This window comes from Microcaecilia unicolor, chromosome 5 (assembly GCF_901765095.1).
Source record: "Microcaecilia unicolor chromosome 5, aMicUni1.1, whole genome shotgun sequence".
Classification (NCBI taxonomy): Eukaryota; Metazoa; Chordata; class Amphibia; order Gymnophiona; family Siphonopidae; genus Microcaecilia; species Microcaecilia unicolor.
Window position 1 is genome coordinate 255,468,542 of NC_044035.1, and position 16,693 is coordinate 255,485,234.

At 48.4% G+C, this 16,693-nt stretch overlaps 1 protein-coding gene across 1 annotated transcript in view; it reads left to right on the forward strand.

Moving 5' to 3' along the window:
• The window catches only part of SPAG17 (sperm associated antigen 17), a 994,731-nt gene that overhangs the window by 345,682 nt on the left and 632,356 nt on the right, over window positions 1-16,693 (forward strand). The window lies entirely within an intron of this gene.

A 16,693-nucleotide genomic window follows, 5' to 3' on the forward strand; every position in this document is an offset into this window, starting at 1 on the left:
ACTGTATATAATGCCTTCCACCAGCTCTATCAGCTGCTCGGGTTTCTGGTCGTAGGACGGCCCATGGAATTTCCAGTTATACAAATCGGCACTTGAGAAGGGAACGTGGCTGTAAACTGTTGATTCGATGGGCTGGCCCCCCCCTTCCGCCGGGTTAGGGGTATAGGTGGTGGACTGTCGAACTGGGAATAAGTGGGAGGTTCCCCCTTTCCGGCTGGACGGGAGGGCCTGATGCGGACTCGATTGGGGGAACCGAGTAATGTTCTTCACAACCCGTTTACTCTTCCGTGTGGTTGCGAGGTCAGGTGACTCAGGTGAGGCTGGGTGGGACGTCTCCCCGGCATCCGACTCTGACCCGGAAGTCTCGGCGTCAGCGGGGCCTTCTGCTAGGCCCGTAAGGTCAGGGTATATAGGAGCATATGGCGGCGGCGCAATGTCGTCTTCGTATGCTTCCGCCGTAGCAAGTATCGGGGCTTTTGGAGGCTTCTTCTCGGCCGAACCCTGAACTTTCCCTGCGGTTTTCTTTGGGGGTTTCTTTCTAGAAAGTGTGTTGGTAGTACTGGGCGTAGTTCCTGCTTTGACTCTGGTAGCAGGGGGCGTGGTCTCAGTGGCTTCAGTGCTAGGGGCGGTAGGCCGTATGGGGGCGGTCCCTGCGGCCTTCGGGACGGCAGCGATTGCCGAGCTTTGGAGAGCGAAGGCATGGGTCGGCAGGGTTCTAAGTTTGGTTTTCCGGCCTTTTCTCTGCTTTACCAACATAAGGGCGGCCTTTTCTACCTTCCGTTGGGCCCAAGCCGGCGGATCCCGGACTACATCCAACCACGCTTCTATGTATGGAATGTCCTCGGGACAGCCTGGGTTTCCCTCAATTATAACAATATTCATGACCGCCGCCACTTTTGCATACTCGAATGACCCTTCCGGGGGCCATCCAGCAATTCCTAGCCCCGGCCACATAAATTGACATCTCTGTATCATCCCGGCCCTGCTACATTTATCTAGGTCGAACACTTCGCTAAAGTGTTCCGTCATTAAATCTAACGGTGAAGACCCACCCCCGCCCATCCTAAGTGCCAAAGGACAGGTGACGGACAAAGGGGGAAAAGGGCAGTGGAGGAGTAAGGGGTCTCGTTCCACCAGACACAGAAGGGTCAACACTCGGCCTGACCAGGACGCGGTCGCCCGGCCTGGAACTGCAAGCCCATTCACACACTTTCATACGCCACAAGAAACCCTCCCGTTCGCCGCTCGGTTTCGTCGTCGGAGCCTAGTGAGTTTCGGGACCTAGTCGGATACCAATAGTCCGTATTAGTCACTGGCTAAAAGAGGGTGATCACGCCTCTTCTTCGGTCCTTACTGGGCCGGTCACTACGTAGAGTATACTCGCCTGTCCGCCGGGGTCGCAGGCTGCGCCGTCGTACGCTTCTCTCTGAAATGGAAAAAGGTGCCTTGTCGGAACCACACAGCCCCCTCTACAGTCAGGCGGAGTGGATCGGCCCTCCTCCGGGAGATGGACGCTGAAATCAGCGGTGGCCACTCACCACCTTCTCAGGTGGGGGTCGATGACCCCACCCGACCGCAGTGGGGGAGGGGAAGAATATAATCCGATTCCCCTTTCTACTTCTGTCCCATCTGGGTCGCCAATGAAACAGGTGGGAAATCAGGAGACGAAAGGCAAATTTTGGTTCCAAACAAGGCAACTTTATTGCTAGCAAGTGAACAGCACCGAGTAGCCTCGGGACACTGTGTGTCATAAATCATCTGACGCGTACATTTATACTCCCCTACTGGGCCTGCGCATTTGGCCCCTTACACGTCACAACCGACATGCGCAGTAAACATTTGTAGTTCTTACAGTACAAAATTGTAGTCCCAGTACGTACACACGTCATAACACTGAAATGATACTGGCAAGAAAAACGAAACTTAGCAGCTTATTCTTTACACACACACAATGATCCTTTCTAGCACAGGAGATAAGGTTCGGCTCAGGAATGCAGGGGGGTGTCAGCACCCTCCAAGGTCGTCTATTCAGATGGCGTTGCTACAGGCAAGCTGGTCTTGTATAGGCCTTGCTAACTACTGTTACAAGCTATATGTCTAATAGCCCTGCATTCTGTGTTTTCATTAGTAAACAGCAACTTCTTTCATTAGTAAACAGTAAAACTGGATAAGGCACAAATGTCCAGTGCAGTAATAAGGTATGGCTAAAAGGCCAAAAGCAGAGGTAGAGTCCATAAGTATAAGTCCATCAGTAGGAACAAAACATGAGGTTGTTCTGTTGGTCAGTAGTATTCAGGTAGTACCGGCGTTCCACTCCTTCAGAACCACAGCTGAGAAAGAGAGAGAAGGGCCGAGCCTGCACGCGTTTTACCGCTGCTGCCCGCCGCCCTAACCCTGACTTAGTAAGTGAAGATGACTTTTAAAAATCGGAGGGAGGAGGCCTGGAACTGGAAGGGAGGGAGGAAGGGAGGGACAACAACCCTGGAACTGGGAGGGAGGGGGGGACCCTGAAACTCGGAGGGAGGGGGAGGGGGACCTTGAAACTCGGAGAGAGAGGGGACCCTGAAACTCGGAGTGAGGGAGGGGAACGGCCCTGGAACTCGGAGGGAGGGAGGGAGGGGACGACCCTGGAACTCAGAGGGAGGGAGGGAGGGGGGGATGACCCTGGAACTCAGAGGGAGGGAGGGAGGGGGGGATGACCCTGGAACTCGGAGGGACGGAGAACGACCCTGGAACTCGGAAGGACGGAGGGGGGACGACCCTGGAACTCAGAGGGACGGAGGGAGGGAGAGGGGACGATGACCCTTGAACACGGAGGGAGGGAGGGAGGGGGGACACTGGAACTGAGAGGGAGGGAGGAGGGCCCCTGGCACACACTCTCAATCTCACACACACACTCTCTCTCTCTCACAGACACACTTGCACCCAGTCTCACTCTCTCTCTGTCACACACACTCGCACATTCACTCTCTCTCTCTCTCTCACAGTCACTCTCACACACACTCTCTCAAACATATACACTCCGAGGAAAACCTTGCTAGCGCCCATTTCGTTTCTTTGAGAAATGGGCCTTTTTTACTAGTTTGTATATAAATATGTAAGACCAGATTTTCATATGCAACAATAGAGGAAGGAGGATTCCTCTGGTCCCTCCCCCTCCACTCCCCGATTGGCTCTGCCCCGTGTCCTACTCTCATATAACCCTAGCAAGTTTAACTCTCTAGTCCCCAATTGGTTCTGCCCCTATGTCCTGCTCTCATATATCGCTAGCAAGTTAACTATTGTGAAAGATCCATCCCTCCTCCAGGGGTTCTCAGGATCCTGTCTCTTCCTTTGGAGAGTCCGGCTATGGACCAAGCTTCATGCCCGGCCCCATAACCCACTGTAATCCACAGGGCACGACTCGGGTAACCAATAATTCCAAAAGAAAACCAGCAGGTTTTTATTTCCTTGGTGCTCACCGTCCAGCAGTTCAAAATAGAACAGGAACAAAACACAGCCCCCACTGTTTTTCCTCTTCAATGGAATCAACACAGCAGGGTAAAAAGAAACATAAACCCCACTGTTTCCAGAACTCAGTTCGTTCCCCTTAAAAAGTCCTAAAGCCTAACGCTTCCCCCACTTGGGGAGCGTCTGCAGGCTGCAGCTCAAAAAAAAACCAAAAACCACTGCTACATGTTTTCCCCAGGTGCAATGGCAAACAGTTCAAAAAAACTGATCTGGGGCCACCCACTGCTCCTTTAGGATATCCAGAATCCCCCTTGGTGGTCTCCCGAACATGAGCTCAAAGGGCGCCACCCCGAAGGAGGCCTGGACAGATTCCCGGCAGGCATACAGCACAAAGGGGAGCAACTGGTCCCAGTTCTCTAACTCGGCCCCTAGCCCTCTCTTCAGCATCCCCTTAAGGGTTCTGTTAAACCTTCCAACCATCCCATTTGTTTGCGGATGGTAGGCTGAAGCTCTCACATGGTGTATCTGAAACGCTTCCCACACCTGCTGTAAAGTTCTGGACATGAAGTTAGAGCCCCGGTCTGTCATCACCTCCCTGGGAAACCGCACCTCGCAAAAAAGTTTAATTATTTCGGCCACTATCACCCTAGCCGATATATTCCTTAGGGGAATGGCCCAAGGGAATCACATAGCGACATCCATCACCACCAGTACATACCTGTACCCCCTTTTTGATTTAGTAACTGGGCCAATTATGTCCATGACCATACGCATTATGGGGCGACCCACTAGGGGCAAAGGACACAAGGGAGCCCGGGGTGGGAGGCGATCAGCTACTTTCTGGCAATTCGGACAGGACTTACAGTATCCTTCCACCTCCTTGTACACCCCGGGCCAGTAGAATCGCTCCAGTACCTGCCCCAGTGTGGCTTGTGCCCCCTTATGCCCTCCTAGGGGATGATCATGAGCCATGCGTATTACTAAGGGCCTGAACGCCCGGGGTACCACCAATTGCTTCACTCCCTCTGGTTTCTCCCAGGTGGGCCTAACCCTGTACAACACTCCTTCCTCTACTGCAAACCTCGGTGCCCGACTTCCCTCCTCCCTACGGGCTCCTTCCCAGGCATATTCCAGAGTAGGATCCGCCTCCTGCTCCCTAGGGAAATGAGGAAACTGCTCCCCTCTCTCCCTGGTCAAAGGCCTCTCTTCGTTCCCTTTTTTCCACCATTCTGTCTGCCCTCGCCTTGCGAGTCTTTCCTGGCTTCCCTACCACCTCATCCTGGAAAGGGAAGATTTGGTCCAACCTGGGCTCCGTTCCCCGTTGCTCCCGTGCCTGTGGTCATTTGGTTACCATAACCTTTTTATTTTCCAGACACTCTGCGAACGGCGGCCAGTCCCTGCCCAAAATCATCTCTTGGGGCAATCTGGGCAAGACAGCAACTGCTAATTTTATCTCCCCTGTGGGTCCCCGAATGCGCACCCGGGGTAGACCATACTGGGTGCTGGCCCCATGAATGCACTGAATAATAATAACCTGCCCGTCATAGGTCCTCTTTTCCTGCTTCCCGGTTCTCCTTATCTCTTCCCACAGGGCCCTCGAAAACATAGACTGATCCGCCCCTGAGTCCAGGAGAGCCCTCACCTTGATGCCTTCCACCTCCACCTCCTAGGTGTAACTCGAGTGAGCACTAGGAAAGACCCGGGAGATCCACCCAGCTCGACCTGGACACTTACTTTGAAAATGTCCCCCCCCCCCCCCCCCCACATCAATAGCAGAGGCGTAGAGGCGTTCCTTAGTCATCCCTGCCCCCTGCTGATCCCTTCCCAGAGGCTGGCCCCTAGAACTGGACAAAGCAGGCCCAAGCCCCCCCCCCCCCCCCGTGCCACCCTTAGGGGTCGGGGATGGCAATCCCACCCCATCTGGAGAGCTGCTACTAGCTTCCCCTCCCCTTTGGTCTTTTCCCACCTTACCCCAATGCTGGGCTTCCATACAACACTCTAGGCTCCCCGCCGCACCACCAATACCCTTACCTCCCCGGGTAAGGCTTACAGGAATTGTTCCAGCACCAGCTCTTGCAGGATATCATCAACAGTGCGTCTTTCAGGTTCTAGCCACTTCTTTGCTAGATCCATCAATTTACTGGCTAGGGCTTTAGGAGACTCCCCTTTACCCCATGCTAGGGCCCTAAACTGTCTTCTATAGGCCTGAGCACTAAGCCCATACCTATCTCTAATGGCCTCCTTCACTTTCCTGTAATCCCCAGCATCTGTGGGCAATAGTCCGCGGAAAGCAGCTAGGCCTCCCCCTGATAGAGAGGGAGCTAACCGAATGGCCCATTGTTCTTGAGACCACTTAGCTGCCACCGCCACCCTTTCAAAAGCACATAAAAAGTCATCCACATTGTCCTTCTCTGACAATTTACCCCAGGTCAGCCAGTTCATTGGATAAGGTCCTACCATACTCGTCCCATCCAAGGTCAAGTCCCGGTCTCTTGCCCCACTCACGGCTCCCCGGGCATGGGCTTCCCTCTGCATGAACTCTTGGAACAGGTCCAGTACCAGCTGCTGCTGGGCTCGGTTAGCTGCCAGGGAATCCCCAATCATCTTCTCATCCAACTCATGCTGCTTCTGGAATTGCAGGGTCATCCAGGCGAAAATCTCCTTCGGATCCATCGCTTCTGCTACTGCCGTCACCTACAAAGAGGGCATACAAACAGACTCTCCAAGTGCAGCACCTTGACACCTGGCCACCCGTTGGCCGCCCCCTTCTCACCTCCACTCCACCCCTGCTCCCATGTATGCTTACCGGAAGCAGAGACGAGTCTGCACGGTTCTCAGCGTTGGCCCCCTCGACGGGCTTCTGGATCCCTTCTGGACCTCCTGCCCTTCTGCTTGGACATCCGCCACAAGATCCCACCACTGCCACCACTTGTGAAAGATCCGCCCCTCCTTCAGGGTTCCTGCTAATGTCTAGCTATGCTGGGGTTGGCCAAGGCCCACCCCTGGATGGGTTGAGTCTGTGCAGATGTGAAAACAACCTTAGATATTCTTTGTGCAAGTGGCTTAAGCCACACCTAGTACCAGTCTGAAAGCAACTTCGGATGGACTCTTTCAATGTGGCTGTGGCGAAACAGGGGCTTTCAAACCTGTAAATTGTATTAATTTTTTTATGCAGTGTATTCCTCTTGTTAGCCAGCAGGTGGTGTTTGTTTAATGATTTAAATCAGTTGCAGAAAAGACTGTTTTCTTAAGTTTAAGCCCTGTGAGAAGGCAACCCGCAGTGTCATTGGACAGATACTTTCAAAGTTGAGGCTTTGGGCTCTGATTAGCCCTGGAGTTCAAATCCAGCCAGGAGATACTGGATTTTCCCCAGTCTCAGCTAGGGAGTGCAGAAGGTGAACATCTCTGGCCTGAGACCCTGTTCAGGCCTATGAGCAGTTATTGTCCTGAAACTCCCCAGGTGCTACCTGGGTGGTGACAAAGTGTTTAGATAACTTTAATATTGATCCTTATTCAGTTATCTATTATTGCTTGCTGATTTCACCTTTATTTTTCCCTTGTTTACTGTTCCAGTTCGATAATAAACCTGTTAGTTTATTAGCTCCTTGTCCTGAACTGACTAAGAATCCTGGTGGTTTGTGGTTTAGGTCTGTGGGTGCTTTCTAGGAACTGTGGGACCCCTGGGAGTGTGAACCCAGTGTTTTAGAAATCACCGGGAAATAACTTGAGAGTGGGAGACTCGCCCAGTGGCAAGCGGGACCCAGTCAGTGGGAGGAGGGTGTCAGTATAGAGCATGTGCACAGGTGACAGGCCTGAGCAGTGCTGGGGACAGACCCTCCAGGTGGCCGCAGGGTTAACTCCAGGTGGGTGCTAGGCATTTTGTGACAGACTTTTGTCCTTCTTTTTTGTGGCATTATGGTGGGATTGTCAGGCTCAGTGCGTGGAGTGAGGGTCACCTCCACTGAATGATTCAGAGTTGTTGTTTTTTTCAATATGTAACCTCCAGACACAGAACACAGAGAACGAGTGCAGCAGTAACAGGGTCCCTTCCCCATTCACTTTTTTTGGTAGTGTTAGGAGATTAGCAGCGTGCTGATGGTGACTGATAGCGGCCCTCAGACATCAGATATACCTGACCCAACACAAGAGCGACCGGATGACCTCAGCAAGGAGGCACGGCAGGACTTGCCTATGTGGAGTTCTCCTGAGAGGAGATCAGACTCCTTGTGGGCAGAGGCCTGTGAGTTGGCAGAACCAAAGACCACACCAACTGAGGTCCAGCAGATCTACTGGTAGAGCAACTGTGGCTGGACCAACAGCAGCTAGAGGAACGGCAAGAGTGACAGCGACAGCGATGAGAGGAATGGGAAGAACAACAGCAGCGAGAAGAACGGGAACAGCATGTTTCGTCCCTCACCTGAATTGCGGTCCGCGTGGCCGATTCGCTGCTGAGCCATGTCACAGTGGCGATAGCCGGCCATGAGGACTGTCAGCAGTAGTCTAGTGGGGTCCGATCCCAATGGCCGGCTATGTCACTCCAGCCGTGGGCATGGGTCCAGCTGATTAATTGGCCTGCCATCGTGCGGTGCCAGGCCAGCCACGCGGTCTGGCGGCGTTCCGGAAGCCACGCCGATTTCTGGTGCGGGTAGCTCGCACAGCTTGGTCACACGGGATTGGGCGCCTTTCCCGAGGTTCCACCTTTTTCCTTACAGGCACCAATCTGGAGCGTTCCCTGCAGCTGCTCGTGGTTATTGCTGATACGGGAACTACTTAAGGCCGGTAGTTCCCTGCACACCTTGCTTCGGCTTCTATGCTTATAGAGGTTTGGTGCTCATCTCGTGCGCTCCATTGCTTGACTTGCCTATCGTTACTGTTGATTTACACCCTATATGTGTGTAAACAAAGAAACTGACACCTGTTATAAAAAGAATAATCAAAATATTTTTATTTTTTTCAACTGTTCTCCGTCGAACAGAGGCAGGAGGGTAACGCCCACCTGGAAGCAAAGTCTATTTTTATCAATAATACAAAGATATATATTTGCTTAGCAGTAATACAGAAATATATGTTTACTCAGCTTTGCTATTGCTTTGCTTTGCTTGAGATACTGATTTTCTCTTCAGTTTAAATACACTTACAAACACACTGCACCCAATATGTGCACGTCATCAATCCTCTCTCTTTGAAGCTTGTTTTCACATTTCTTATCTACAAACACATTCTTTCTGTCCAGCAAAGACTGTCTCCCCTCCCCCTTACACTGTCTCTGCTTCGCACCAAGCTGCTTCTCAACCCAAGGTTAATATGACTCCTTCATTATTCTCACAGGTTTATGACTCATATCTCGTTTGCCTTAATGCTTGCATTCCACTGACCATAGGAACTTCACACTGCTCAACAGTTTCTCATTATATTTCTGCAGCATGTTCATTATTATTAACAAATCCTCCCTTGAACCTTGTAGAGCAAGGTTCACCAAAAGTTTCATGGTTATAGTTTTCATCACTGTTAGACTGGGCATCATCCTATAAATAGGTAACACCTCAGGCCGTCCTGGCAATGACAAACATTTTCTATCAAACCACAGAACTTTCGGGAGTCATCAGTAACCCAGGACAGTTTGGTTCATAGTCACTGGTATCAGGTATTATATTTTGTATCTGAGTTACCATGGTCATTTTCAATGAATCTTGACATGTTCGTCTCCAGCAACTAAGTAAACAAGGCAAACAACATAATAAGAGTCCTGCAACACTTATGAAAACAATACATCCAGTCACAATCCCTCTTAACCATGGACCTAATCCTCCAAACCAATTTTTTATGGTATCCCACAATGACGTGTCCAATATCCCTTCATAATCACTTACTTGAATTCTTGCTAGAGAAAGAATGCGCTGCATTGCATTTATTCATGTGTTACAACATGTAATAGTTATTGTAAGCGTCTGATTGACATACCCATTTCAGCTGCAATGGCAGATCCTGCAAATGGAAGCCATCCAGTGGCTGACAAGGCATCTAGACGTTTCTTGGTCATAGGATAGGTACTGTTAATATAATCTAATGCTAATTGTAAAGCTTGATCATCTCCTGTTAAAGCACTAAAGGAGGTACTGGAAACATCTCTTACTTCGTTTCTGACTATTAGAACCATGTGATGTGGCATTTAATGGAATGATCAAATCAAATAAATTTAGTTGAACAAGAGTGCAGAACTTATAACATGATGGAAGATAAGTGTACAGGATATTATCACATAACAAATAATCCCCTAACCGTAGAGACTGTAGAGAAGTTAGGTTATGATATAAAGCATATGTTTGAGAAAAAGGAAAAATAGGATTATTTGGTTCCTTAACTGAAGAACAAGCAGTAGGTACAGCAGTAATAGCTTGCATGGAAGAGGCATTAAATTGACATAATGAAAAGAAGAAAGTCAAATTTGTGAGAGTAAGGTTAGTAGAGGTTACATAAGAGGTTGTCAGTGTCCGGTGACAAGTTGTTTTGTTAGCACAGGCCATAGATGTTGCAGTCTGATTTATGACATAGGATCCCTGTAACACAGTCCAATTCTGGGATTGTATGTCATAAGTATAATTACATAAAACATTAGGTTTCTCACCCTGAAGTGAACTAGAATTTATCAGACACCAATAGTTTAGTAAACCAAGAATGGATCTTAGGGATTTGAGACGAGTGGGCATTGTGACAGCCTGTACATTAGTTAACAATTCTTTGTCTAACATGTGTCTGTCTTTACCAATTTGTTGACCGAGGAAAGTAACTACTGGAGAGGCTAGCTGACATTTAGATCTGTTGCACTTATACCCGAGAGAATACAGTAAAAGAAAAAGATCAAGTGTATATTTGATACACAATTCTCGAGTTGGCGCAGATAATAAAATGTCATCAACATAGACAAACAGGGAAACATTTGAAGGTAAAAGTGAAATGAAGTCAGTGAGATCAGACATGAGCTGTTTTGAAAAGACAGTAGGGCTATCAGTAAAACCTTGAGGCATACGCGTCCAGCGGTATGCTTGGTTTCACGAGAATCCTCATGTAAAGGGATAGAAAAAATGTGTAGTCAGCGAAGTTTGATAAGGTGGGGGCAGCTTATGGCTGTCCTCGTTTGCCTGCATGCGTGCGGTTTCACGTGCTTGTGTATCTATTTTCATTTTATCAGAATGAAACAAATCTGCTGTTACCATAAAGAGATTAAGGACATGCAGATGTTTCTGAAGGGATTTACCCTTTTTGTGCTGTTGAATGTACTTTTGAACTGACAATATTTGGGGACGAGCAAAAGATCCCGTGCCTGGCCATGCCAGGAATGGGTCTTTAGTTGCATATCCTGCCCATTTCTCACAGACCTTTTGAATAACGGGAGCTTCAAAGGGAAAAGTATCTTTAACATGCACAAGAGGTGAACAATTCTTTCGGCTATCTACATACAAAACATAAGGAGTGATAGATGTTTCTCCCTGACCCTCTGCAGCGGGTTTAGGGGAAGGTTCGTTCTTAGACTGAAAAGGTCTCATGATATAATAACAAACAATGCCTAAGCTAGCAAAATACACAGCAAACAATAATATAAATAATGAAAGATACAAGAATAAAAATAAAGAAGCAATTTTTCAAAAGACTTTGCTTCAAGATATACTCACGGTTCAGCTGACTGACAGTCTATAACCTACTCAATCCAGGCTGGCCATTTCTGGAGATCATAGGAAAGAAAGTCACACGATAACAAATCCAAAAACTTAATCCAAACGACGGCAGCCGCATCCTGCCGCGGTCGCCAATTTGTTGATTTACACCCTATATGTGTGTAAACAAAGAAACTGACACCTGTTATAAAAAGAATAATCAAAATATTTTTATTTTTTTCAACTGTTCTCCGTCGAACAGAGGCAGGAGGGTAACGCCCACCTGGAAGCAAAGTCTATTTTTATCAATAATACAAAGATATATATTTGCTTAGCAGTAATACAGAAATATATGCTTACTCAGCTTTGCTATTGCTTTGCTTTGCTTGAGATACTGATTTTCTCTTCAGTTTAAATACACTTACAAACACACTGCACCCAATATGTGCACGTCATCAATCCTCTCTCTTTGAAGCTTGTTTTCACATTTCTTATCTACAAACACATTCTTTCTGTCCAGCAAAGACTGTCTCCCCTCCCCCTTACACTGTCTCTGCTTCGCACCAAGTTGCTTCTCAACCCAAGGTTAATATGACTCCCTCATTATTCTCACAGGTTTATGACTCATATCTCGTTTGCCTTAATGCTTGCATTCCACTGACCATAGAAACTTCACACTGCTCAACAGTTTCTCATATTTCTGCAGCATGTTCATTATTATTAACATTACCTGACCCTTGGACTGGACCTGATACATCTTGCTTTGCTGCCTGCCCTGACCCTTGGACTGAACCTGGTATTTGTTGCTTTGCTGCCTGCCCTGACCCTTGGACTGAGCCTGGTACTTGTTACTTGCTGCCTACCCTGATCTCTGGACTGTACCGGCTCACCCTTTGAGTTTTCGCCCGCCTTGCTTCTAGCCTGGTCTGGGTGGCCCAACCCCGTCCAGTTCCCAAAGTCCTGGTGGCCACCTGCACCTGGGGGCTCAACCCCTAGGGAACGGTGGCGCTTCCCAGGTGAAGCTAGGAGTTGTCCGGCTGCCTGACCGAGCACGGCGCGACTCTACACACCGTGTTCAGTTGGGGCACAAGAGCTCACCGCCTAAGTCACAACAGGATCATAACACAGCAGCTCAAAGAGCGGGAGTTCCAGCTGCAGAAACTAAAATTGGACATGGAAATGTCCCGTATCCAAAGCTCCAGCCCAACCTCTATGCCGAGGCCAGAGGCAGAATCCACAGCCCAGATTGGGCCCAACTTGTTTGCGCAGTTTGATGATACCTGAGGTGACATTGGATATCTACCTGCCTTTGAAAAAGTTTGCCGCCTCAGTGAGATTCCCAAGAAAGACTGAGTGCGCTATCTGGGAGGAAACCTCACTGGTAGAGCACTTGAGGCATTCCAAGGACTGTCCATGGAGACATGCTCCCAGTTTGAGGAGGTGCGCAAAGCTTTGTTGAACCGTTATGCTATTACCCCCAAGACCTATAGACTAAAGTTACGAACGTTCCAAAAGGGAGCGGATGATACTAACAGTGAGTTTATGATCCTGAAGGACTGCCAAAACCTGATGGTCCTGGAGCAGTTTCTTCAGCATTGTTGTCCAGAGGTGAGGAAACATGTTCAAGATCACCACCCCCATAATCCAGAGAAGGCGGCTGAATTGGCTGACATCTTTGTGGCTAACCATCCCTGGTTGGCAAAGAAAAGCCATCCATATCCACAGCAGTCAGGATATAAGGACAGCCAGGGCCCTAAGCCAAATATTCATGCACAAACGTCCTTGTAACCAATGTGGCTGCACAGGACATTTCAAAGTGGATTGCCAAGATAATTCCAAACCTGCACTGAAGATCATTTCCGTTTCTACACCGAAGCTGGTGGCTTTTGTGGGTAGCTTCAGTCCCACGAAGGAGGCCTACACAGTTGCCAAGCCCAAAAAGTTACTGGTCATTCATCAAGCAAGGAAACAGATGTGTTTCCACGACACTACAGCACCCCAGTAACTGTGAATCAGACCCAGGTGGCTGGGCTCGTGGACACTGGCTCTAGCATGACTTTATTATGACCAGAACTAGTGCCAGAAGATGCTATTCTACCAGGGCACACTGCAGAGGTAGTGTTAGCCAGTGGTTCTAAAGAGACTGTACCCATTGCTCGAGTATTCCTGGATTGGACTACCAAGCCTGGATATAGAGAAGTAGGAATAATGAAAAATATGCGGTACCAATGCTGTGTGGGACCGACATGGGTCCAATGAACATTACTCTTGATAGCGGAGACAGCATTTCTACCATGGAGATCCGTAATCAGGCACACATGTCACAACAAGCAGAAGCAGCAGAAACCACCACTCCAGTTCCAGATCATGAGCCCATCCAGGTGGAACCAGCTGGCCAAGCGACAGGAGAAGGTGCTCCAGTGCTTATAGCAGAACCAGTTCCTGAGGTGACCAAGGCCATGAATATGGGACAGCCTGACATATTTGATACACATTGATCAGACTGATGACCCTGATTTGTCAGAGTCACCAGTAGAGACTCTTCCAGATATGGATACTGATATAGGACAGAGACATGCTTTTCAGGAAGCACAGCACTCTGACCCTGACCTGGAAGCCCTTCTGCAGAGAGCTGGTCAGCCAAATGATGAGACTTGTAAAGACCATATCTTATGGAAAGGGGGCTTGCTGTACAGAGAGACTGATCCCGTTGATCCTAACAGGCCCTGGATAGCAGGCAAGCAGCTTATAGTGCCCAAAGCATACAGAGAACAACTCCTACAGAATGAACAGGACACTCCACTAGCAGGACATCAGGGAGTGACAGGCACGCACATTAGATTGACACAGAACATCTATTGGCTGGGAGTATCTCGAGCCGTAGCTGACTAGCCTCGATCCTGTGATGCATGCAAAAGAATGGGGATGCCCCAAGATCACCCCCACGCACCCCTGGAACCTTTATCCATTATCAGTGAGCCATTTGAGAGGATAGCTGTGGATATAGTGGTGACCCTAGCTGTCCCTAGCTGGACTGGGAAAAAATATATATTGACAGTGGTGGACTTTGCTACCAGATATCGTGATGCGGTAGCCTTATCCTCAGTAGAAGCAGAGAAAATTGCCACTGCCCTGCTAGAAATATTTTCCCTGGTAAGATATCCACAAGAGATACTCTCAGATCAAGGGACACAGTTTGTCTGAGTTGATCCAAAATTTGTGGACACATTTAGTAAAATCTGTAGGTACCACCCTATATCACCCTGTAACTAATGGGTTGATAGAGAGATCTAATGGGACGTTAAAGCATATGTTAAAGACTTTTGTGAAGTTGGGAGACTGGGACTGGGAAAAGTACTTGCTCTACCTACTGTTTGCATAGAGAGAAGTACCCCAGGAGTCTACAGGGTTCTCCCCATTCGAGGTGCTTTATGGCCAGAGAGTGAGAGGGCCTCTTAACCTAATAAGAGAACATTGAGAGGAGAAAGCTGACACCTCTGACACCCCTGTAATTGAATATATAGTCAATATGTGGCAGAAATTAGAAGACCTCATGGGCTTTGTCAGAAATAACTTGCAGGCAGCCCAGACTATGATTGTAAATCCCGAAATAGAGAGTTTTATGAGGGTCAGCAGGTATTTGTTTTAGTCCCAGTATGTCAGAATAAGCTTCAGGCTAATTGGGTGGGACCTTACAAGGCCATACAGTGCCTGAATGATACAAACTGTGTTTTATCAATGGACTCTCAGTCTCAAGAGAGAAAGCAGCGTACCTTTCATTTAATTATGTTAAAGGCCTAAGTAGATCGCACAGCTATGGTGTTAGCTGTGTGTAGCCCACCAGAAGAGTGTCAGGGTAGTGAACCCATACCTGACCTCCTAGCAGAGACATTACCAGAGGGGTCTACACAACAAGTTGTATTGGGAGAGCAGTTAACCCCCACTCAGAAACATCAGCTAGAAGCCGTACTGCAACAGTATGCTGATGTGTATTCTACTAAAACCAGGAATTACTCATTTGACTAATCAAATGTAGACACTGGTGACCATAAACCATTGAAGCACAGTGCCTGTTGAATATCTGCTGAGGTGGAGAAGCACATGAAGCAGGAGACTGATGAGACTCTAGCCCTAGGTATCATAAAGAAGTTTCATAGTCCCTGGGCTTCTCCTGTAGTTCTGGCTCCTAAGAAAGATGACAAAACCCGTTTCTGTGTGGATTACAGGAGGCTTAATGAATGTACTGTATCTGATGCCTATCCGATGCCCTGGGCGAGTTGGTATACCACTTAGCTGGGACCCAGTACCTGACCTCAATGGACCTTAGTCGAGGGAACTGGCAGATTCCCCTAACAGCTGCTGCTCAGGAGTGACTGGCATGTATTACTCCATTTGGCCTTTATGAATTCACTGCGATGCCTTTTGGAATGAAAAATGCCCCAGTACATTTCAGTGCTTGGTGAATTGTCTGTTAGATGGACTCCAGGTGCATGCTAGGGCTTATCTTAATGACATTGCTGTGTACAACCAGACTTGGATGACCACCTGATCTGGGAGTCATCGTGGATAGAACGTTGAAATCTTCCGCTCAATGTGCTGCGGCGGCTAAGAAGGCGAACAGAATGTTGAGTATTATTAGAAAAGGGATGGAAAACAAGCATGAGGATGTTATAATGCCGTTATATCGCTCCATGGTGCGACCGCACCTGGAGTATTGTGTTCAGTTCTGGTCGCCTCATCTCAAAAATGATATAAAGGAATTGGAGAAGGTGCAGAGAAGGGCGACGAAAATGATAAAAGGGATGGGACGACTACCTTATGAGGAGAGGTTAAGACGGCTAGGACTCTTTAGCCTGGAGAAAAGGCGGCTGAGGGGTGATATGGTAGAGGTCTACAAAATAATGAGTGGGGTACAGCGGACAGATATGAAGCCTTTGTTTACACTTTCTAACAATAATAGAACTAGGGGACACAAGATGAAATTAGAATGTGGTAGGTTTAAAACAAATTGGAGAAAGTTTTTCTTTACTCAGCGTGTGGTTAGACTCTGGAACTCATTGCCGGAGAAGGTAGTGACGGCAGCTGGCCTTGCTGACTTTAAAGGGGGTCTGGACAGATTCCTGAAGGAAAAGTCCATTGATCGTTATTAAATTTTGGGTTTTTGCCAGGTTCTTGGGGCCTGGATTGGCCGCTGTCGGAGACAGAGTGCTGGGCTTGATGGACCTTTGGTCTTTTCCCAGCGTGGCAGTGCTTATGTGCTTATGTGATCCATTTAAGTGGAATGTTAAATCAGATCCAGGAAGTCCATCTGACCATCAAGCCCAGCAAATGTCAGATGAGAATGGCAGAAGTGCCGTATTTAGGGCACAGAGTGGGAGGTGGACATCTAAGGTGGAAACTATAAAAAATTGGCCTATTCCCAAACCAAAAAGCAAGTATTGGCCTTTCTTGAGACAACAGGGTATTAGTTTGTGCCGCACTATAGCATCATAGCCAAGTCCCTGACTGACAACAAAAAAGTGACTGCCCAGAATCATTACCTGGTTGCCAGAGTGTGAAGTAACCTTCCAAGCTTAAAGATCACATTAGCT